We start from the raw sequence: 8,250 nt of genomic DNA, 5'->3' as shown, positions 1-8,250 counted from the left end.
AGACACCTGCACACCCATGTTTATTGCAGCACTGTTCACAATAGCCAAGCTATGGAAATAGCCAAAATAACCCACAACTGATGAATGGATTAAGAAAATGTGGTATTTATATACAATGAAATTTTATTCAGCCATAAAGAATAATGAAATTTTGTTGCTTGTAGGTAAATGGATGGAACTGGAGAACATCATCTTAAGTGAAATTAGGTAGGTTTGGAAAGCCAAAGTCTACATGTTCTCTCTCATTTGTGTATTGTAGGTCTAATAAAAATATAAGCAATATTATGAAAAGCAGGTCATTCTAAGAGGGGGTCACTAATGGGAGAGGGAGGGTAAAAGAAGGAAGTTAAGAAGATGAATATGGTTGATGTATTTCCTATACAAGAATAAATACAGAATTTTTAAACATGTTGAAATCACATAAGAAGGGGACTAAGGTAGAAAAGAAAAATAGAGGAGGGGAGGAACCAATTCAGGTTATAATAGATGTACACATAGAAATGTCACAATGAAACTCCCTGTATAGTTATGTTAAGTGAATAAAAATGTCTTTTTTCAAAAAGTAGAGAACAGGAAGGTAAAATAGGTCCTGGGGGGGAGGGGATCGGCACTAGTGGGAAGAGGGGTGATATAAAGAAATGGTGTAGGAGAGTGAATATGGTGAAAATATTATGGACTCACATATGAAAATGGAAAAACAGGACCTGCTGAAACTTCCAGGAATGGGAGGAAGACGAAGGGATAAAGGAGAATGATAAAGGGGATGAATTCAACTATAATACACTGTAATAACTTTGGTAAATGTCAAAGTACACTCAGTATAACAATAACTAAAAAGATATATTAAAAATATTTAACTCCTTAAAAAATAGATTCAAAAAATCTAAAAATTTTAGCAAATAAAATCCTATTATAAATTTGCATAAAATATATAGAAATTATATTTGGGAACTACAGGGATAGTTCCATGATAGCATTCCTACTTAATATGTGCAAGGCTCTGGGTTTGACCTCCAGCACTGCAAAAAACCAAAAATGAATGCATACCTGTAAGTATGTGTGACATTCACACACACATGTTTCTATTAGGCTATGTGAAGGATTTTTCTCATCAAGGTACAAGTGCACTTAACATTTTGAACATCAATTAACGAAATTTACTGCATTAGTAGAGGAGAGGAGGAAATAATACAGTAATCTTGATGTAGAAAAATAATCTGATGAGGTTCAATAGTCATTCAGAAGAAAAACTCTTAGCCTAGACAAAATAGAAGGGAACTTCATTAATTTCATAATAAGAATTTATAAAACAAGGAAAACAGAAAAATCATAATAGCAAAATATTTAACAATTTTTTCTTGAAATGAGAAATGTCTACAGTGATAGTTCCTGTCCCATGGTAATAATGGTCTTCTCAGTGCAATGAAGACTGCAAAAAAAAGAAAAAAGAAAAGGAGGTACAGTTGTTATTTTTCATCTGTGAAATGTTGAAATACATATAAAATTCAAAGTTATCTAAAGATAAACTTTCAGAATTAAAATATGAATCCAAGTTTAATATTCAAAATCAATTATATTTCCGTATACCAGCAACATTTTAAATGGAAAACAAAAAAAAATTAAAATCATAATAGTATGACAAAACAACAAATATCAAAGAATAAATCTGATTTCAGGAATCTAGATTCCAAACTGAAAATTACAAAACATTACTGACATAAACTAAAGAAGGACCAGAGTAGTAAATGATGTAGTGGGATGAATAGTGTCCTAAAATCTGTGTCTACCAAGAAACCAAGAATGTGTCCTTGTTTGGAAATCAGGTCTTTGACGATTAATTAATCAAGGATCTCAAGATAAAATCACTCTGGGTTTATTTGGGTCCTAAATTCAATGACTTATGTCCTTATAAGAAGATTTGGACACTCAGCTGGCATAAACCAAATATCCTCAGATATTACCAAAACTAAAAGAGACCAGAATCATTGAAGTGAAGTGACCTCACAAAAACCTTCATTTCCGAAGAGTAAATTTCCATTGTTTTACGTGGCCAAATGTATGGTAATTTGTTAGGATAGCTTGAGAAAGCTAATACATCTGGTTTAACACATTCACTGATTAGAAGATTTAATACTGTCACAATGCCAATCATTCTCAAAATGACCTGTAGAATCAACAGTCTTCAAGAAAATCCTTAAAGGTTGTGTTTGTTGGGCAAAGTTGGTAAGGTGGACAAACTGAGTCAAAAATTTATATGCAAATGCAAAGCATCAATAATTGCCAGTGTGAACTTGTACAAGAAAACCAAGACTGGAGGAGTTATTCTATCAGATACCAAAACTGACTATAAAGCTGTGTGCTATTACTACATAGACAGAATAAATGGCATGAATAGAGGGTCCAGTGGTGACAAAGGTGACATTGCAATGCAAAGTGGGAAACAATGGCCTTTTCAAAAATAGTACTGGGTCACTCAAGGCAGCGGTGGCTGAGCAGGCAGCAGTGGTGGCTCTGGAGGCCACAATCAGGTCCTGGTTTCAGCCACTGTCCCACCATGGAGATGCTTGCTGAGCTGCTGGTGTTACTGGCCACTCTTTTGGCCATGGCCTCAGGCTACTTCATCAGCATCAACATGCATGCCAAGGAGTGCTTCTTCAAGCAGGTCACTTCGGGCACCAAGATGGCCCTCATTTTTGAGGTAGAGGAGGACTGTTTCCTGGACGTCGACGTGGAGATTACAGGATCTGATAATAAAGGAATTTATAAAGGAGACTAAGAGTGCAGTGGGAAGTATACACATTTGTTGCTCACATGGATGGAATATATAAATTTTGTTTTAGTAACAAGATGTCTGCCATGACTCCAAAGACGGTGATGTTCACCATCGATATGGAAACAGAAGCTCACCAGGATAAGCTAGAAGAAATTATGAATGAGCTGGCAGTGGCAATGACAGCTGTGAAGCATGAACAGGAGTACATGGAAGTCTGTGAGAGGATATACAGAACCATCAACGACAATGCAAACAGCAGAGTTGTACTTTGAAGCTCTTGTTCTAGTTGCCATGACATTGGGACAGATTTACCACCTGAAGAGATTTTTTGAAGTCCAGAGGGTTTTATAAAGGCCTTTTCCTGATGCTCTCAACTCATGATTTACTTGTTTACCAAACAACTTGGTCATAATAATGTCATTAGTTTCTATATTTTTATTTTTTGATCTGCACATTCACAGCTTATGTTTCTTTGTGATTATAGGTATTGGGGGAGGGGGAGACCTTTTCAGGGTATAGTGAAAATTTGGCATTTGATTGGCATAAAATTTCTTACTTAAATGTTATCTCCCTCATACAGCTCCTTCCAGAACTCAAGCATTAGAAATGAGATATAGGAGTGTAAGCTTTGTTTTGTCTTCTTTTCCTTTGGTTTTCATAAAAGAGTTTGTTCAGGAAGTTTGCACAAAGCCTGTGTTCTTGGGATTCCCTGACCTAAGGTTCAGTCATGAAAGTTTCATTTTGATGACTTATTACATGAACAGCATCTGAATCTTGACATTTTCTGCCCAGCCACATGGCAGAGCCACACGACTTGGGATATGCTACCATGTTGGGTACTTTTATACTTTATCTGTGTTTTCTATAATTAAAAGAATTTCCCCCTAAATTTTTATGTTGAACCTTAGGACTGAATCGCCTCCACTGAAATTTATGACATGAGAAGCCAATAATGGTCATTTGGTTTCTGCCTAAGCTTGTAACCAGTCTCTGTGAAAGCCAATTCTCTGGCAGTCTCAGAAAATGCCAGCTGTCTTTCATGGGCTGGCTTGTCCCCTTTCTCCATTGGGCATGTAGGAAGTATGCATCCACATAACTGGAAAAATCTGGATTTCTGATGTCAAAGGGTTAAAGCCTCTTGGATTTCCATGCACTAATACACAGATACTATTTTATTTTTGATCAGTGGCCTTTTGAACCACTTTAACCAGGGCATCAGACAGCAGTGTCAGTGCTAGGGGTTTTGTTTGGTTTCTCCTGGGTCTTTCTTTTTGGCAAATGTGAATTTTGTTTTATGTAAACCGGAAAGACTTTTTCTTGATCTCTGATGATGGGTTTAAAATGAAACAGGGCATCTGCTTTTGGTGTAGGAGTGATCCAAGATTATGTTGTGACTGATGTATATTAGTTACTTGTACATTTTTTTGATCTTTGCAAAGAGAACACTACAAGCAACAAGTTTTACATAATTAATTTAAATTTGTTACAGATTTTCATGTTCAGGAGAATTTTTCAATCTTGGGTAAAAATATTTTGCAACAGTTTATTGATAAGGTGACTGTGCTTCACCTTAGGACAACTGTTACATGCCAATATTTGTGTGTGTGTGTGTGTGTGAAAACACTTCAAAATTGAACTAAAAGTTATAAATTTCAAAATGGTTATGTATTTAATATGCCCCAGGTTCAGTAAATAAACAAATTCTTTTTAAAAACAAAACAACAACAAAAAAATAGTATTGGTCAATTGACTATATCTATGGGCAAAAAATTCTTGACCTCTATCTCACACAGTATCTACAATCTGATTAGTAGATACTAATCAGATTGATAAAGTGAGAAAGTACAAAATGAAATCAGATTAGAAATAAAATACAAATGTGGGTCATTTTATAGATTATGTAATTATTTATGCTAAAAGAAGAACTGAAGAAATCTACAAAGAAGCTAATATAACCAATTAGGAACTTGAGTTAAGATCACAGGATACAAGTTCAATAATCACTTGAACTCTACCAACTACAAAATTGAATTAAAAAATATTATCCCTTACAATAGCAGAAAATGAAATAATGTAGACTATATTTAACAAAATGCACAATACCTGCACATTAAAAACTATAACATATTGCTGAAAGAAACTGAGGAACTAAATAAATGGAGAAATACCATATTTTTGCACCAAAAAGTCTCAATATTGTTAGGATGTCAATTTTCCCCTATATATCAAACACCAGCCCAAAGAAAATCTCAACAGGCTTACTTGTCAAATTGAAAGCTAATTCTAAAATGCATACAGGAATGAAAAGCACTTAAAATAGTGAAAAAAATGCCCAAAAGACAAACAAAATTGTGGTACTTACACCTGACATCAAGATTTACTAAGTGACAGTCATCACAATAGTATAGAATAGGTTTATAAATAGACACATAGATAAATGGAACAGAATAGAGAGCACAGGAATAGATTCACAAATATATGATCAATTGATTTCCTACAATGGTGCTGAATAATTCAATGTGGGCAATGATAGTCTTTTAAAAATGAATCTGGATTAAAATCTCAAAGTGATTAGGCTTAGTAAAAGGAACCAGACACATAAAATAATTGATTTGATTCATATACAGTTCCAGAGAAGGTGAAACTATGGTGGCAAAAAGAAGGCTTCTAGGGGCTAGAAGTATACTGGAAAGGGGCATGAGAGAGCCTTTGGGGGCTTTAGAAGTCTACATCTTGACTGTGATGATTGTTAAACAATCATATACACCTGTCAAAACACATGGATTTGCATATTTAAAATGGTCCTCCATAAAGCAGATTAAAATATTTTTTTAGTTTATAAAAGCATAGGTTCCTTCTGTGAGATGGGTAATGGCATAAATAACATATTCAGGTTATGTAAGGAGCCCTTGGTAGGGTAATATCAGAATTGGAAAGCTTCTGGGTCTCCAACCAAACATTGCTTCACTCTGTCGTGTTTATCTGCTTATTTAAAACAGAAAAACTTGAAATTAGAGTTATTTCAAACAAACAATAAATACATAAAATCATTTGGAGAATAAGACAATTCTACATTTTGTTAATTAGAGGTGACCAAGAAAAGGATTAAAGTCTACTTAAAATAATTCACATTCCATGCAATAACTGAATCTCTGTTTCTTTTGTACTAGAGTTCATACTCATTTTCAGTGATGATTTACGAATTGAAAGAAACTAACATACTGAGGATTGTATTATTAAGATTTCAGGGAACCAGGAATTGTGTTCTGTTGGTTTGAGTACCAGATGGCACCTGTTGAACACCTCATAGTATACAGTATGATGTAAGTTGCCAGTCAGTGCATAAACTGAAACTCGAGTTTCTTAAATAAGTTATTGGAATGATACAAATTACAAAGCTAATGTAACTTGTTCCTCTGTATTCTGATTTCAACATGTCTCCCAAAGTCCATGTGTTGGAAATATAATCCCCAAAGCAAAGGTGTTGAGAGATGGGACCTCAAGATGTGATTAGCTCAAGGAGGCAAACAAATGCTGGTGTTGCTGTCATAAGAGCCTCATAAAAAGATGAGTTTGGACCCCCTTATCCCTTATTCATTCCTTCCTGTGCCTGTGCATACTCTTTTTCCCTTTTGCCATTTACTGCAGGATGAGGAAACAGAAGGCCCTCACAGACCTAGGACTTGCCAGCTTCCAGAATCATGAGAAATAAATTTCTTTCATGTATTATTTGTGTGCCTCAGTTGTCTCATTTATAAAATGTGGATGACAATAGCCTTGTTATGGACTGTGACAGATTTATTTTGCAAACATGCTGGAATAGCATCTCACATTCCTCATGTTCTTACACTGTGATTTTGCCATGAATATATTATCCCCTCCCTTTGATCCTGGCAAGAACTCTATGACTGTCTCAATAAATGAGGTATGATAGAAGTAGAACTGCATGACTTCAAGGCTAGGTCATATAAAGCTATTAAGCTTATTATTTATGCCTAAATTCCCCTTTGGATGGTCACTTTTGGAACCCAGGCATTATGAAAAAGGCTAGGTATTCTGACAGCCACATATGAGGTCCCAGCTAATAGCCACTATTTGGTGGCAGACAAGTAAGTAAGAAAGCCTTTGGGACAACTTCAATTCAGGCATTGTGTCTTCCAACTGCATGAAGAAACTCTGAGTAAGAAATATCTAGTTTGATCATACCATTGCCCAAACCCATGAGGGATAATGATAAGTGATTGTTATTGTTTGACACACTAAATTTTAGGATAATTTATTATGAAGCGATAGAATAATTAAAGTAAAACTTCATATTAGCTGGTGGGGAGTGGCTAGAACACAAAGAAGTATCCTTTTCCTGTAGCTTGAACTTCCTTTGGCATTGTGACTGGATTTCAAAAGCACATATCCCAGCAATGCCAGGCAAAAGCCATATCACTTGTTGTGATCCAGACCTAAAAGTTACATTGTGTCACTACAGTTATAGGGTCATTCAGATTCAAAGGAAGAAAATGTAGATCCCACTTCTTGATAAGATGGAGATGGGTGTACAAATCACACTACAAGAAGAGGATGTGGGATGAGAAATCTTACAGCTATCTTGAAAAATGCAACGTTCACATAGAACATACATAAATTGATCTAAAGTAGCTGTTAGAATGAATGCCTGGTATAATTTAATAAATGTTAGTTATTATTATTATTTCTGCAAAAGTATAGCTTAAGAATAACAGTGGAAATGGAAAAGCAATTTGAGCATAGGTGAGTGAGTCAGTGATTAAAACAATGAAGGTGAACTGTTTCAAAGATCCCAGGATACAGTCCTCTTGTGGTTGGCCCTATCCCATGTCTGATCCCTTTTCTCCCTCCATATAAGAAACACTGTTGTAAAGTTCATGTGTTTCTATCTAGAATTTTATTTCTGTATTTACATTTGTAAAATGTAAAAATTATTGTTTTTCATTGTATTTTTCCCAAATATCACATTGTACTAATTTGCAATCTTTTTTGGTTTGGTATTTTTGTCCTTTTGTTTTTACCTAACCATGAGTTAGACATTTATCATGCTAATATATAAAAATCTACCTCATTCCATATATCCACTTTTCCAGTAATAGCCATTAGCCTTGATTCCAGTTTCTCATTCTATAAACAAATCTAGGGTTTGTATATTTCTAACTGTGCCAGTTTACACTCCTAATGGCTATGCAGACAGCAAACATGTCCCTATACCCTGTTGACAGTTGACATTATTGAACTTTTACATTTAGCCCCTATGAAATTAAAAATGGTGAATCATTTTATTTTTATTTCCCCTTTTTTATTGTCAGTAACATTTTCTTTTTATTGGTCAGTCGTATCCCTGTTTATGCGATCATTGCCCATTTTTCTGCTGGCTTATTTATCTTTGGTTTATTGATTTTGAAGGGTATATACACACAAAACACATAATTCTCTTACATTTTACAGTGTAT

General features: G+C 34.8%; 1 pseudogene; it reads left to right on the top strand.

Moving 5' to 3' along the window:
- The first annotated feature begins 2,554 nt into the window (after positions 1–2,554).
- LOC109691349 (transmembrane emp24 domain-containing protein 2 pseudogene) lies at positions 2,555–3,124 on the top strand (annotated as a pseudogene).
- The last annotated feature ends 5,126 nt before the right edge of the window (positions 3,125–8,250 follow it).

Source organism: Castor canadensis, chromosome 8, assembly GCF_047511655.1.
Source record: "Castor canadensis chromosome 8, mCasCan1.hap1v2, whole genome shotgun sequence".
Lineage (NCBI taxonomy): Eukaryota > Metazoa > Chordata > Mammalia > Rodentia > Castoridae > Castor > Castor canadensis.
Note: the sequence above shows the minus strand (reverse complement) of the source record. Positions and strands in the feature narration are given on the sequence as shown.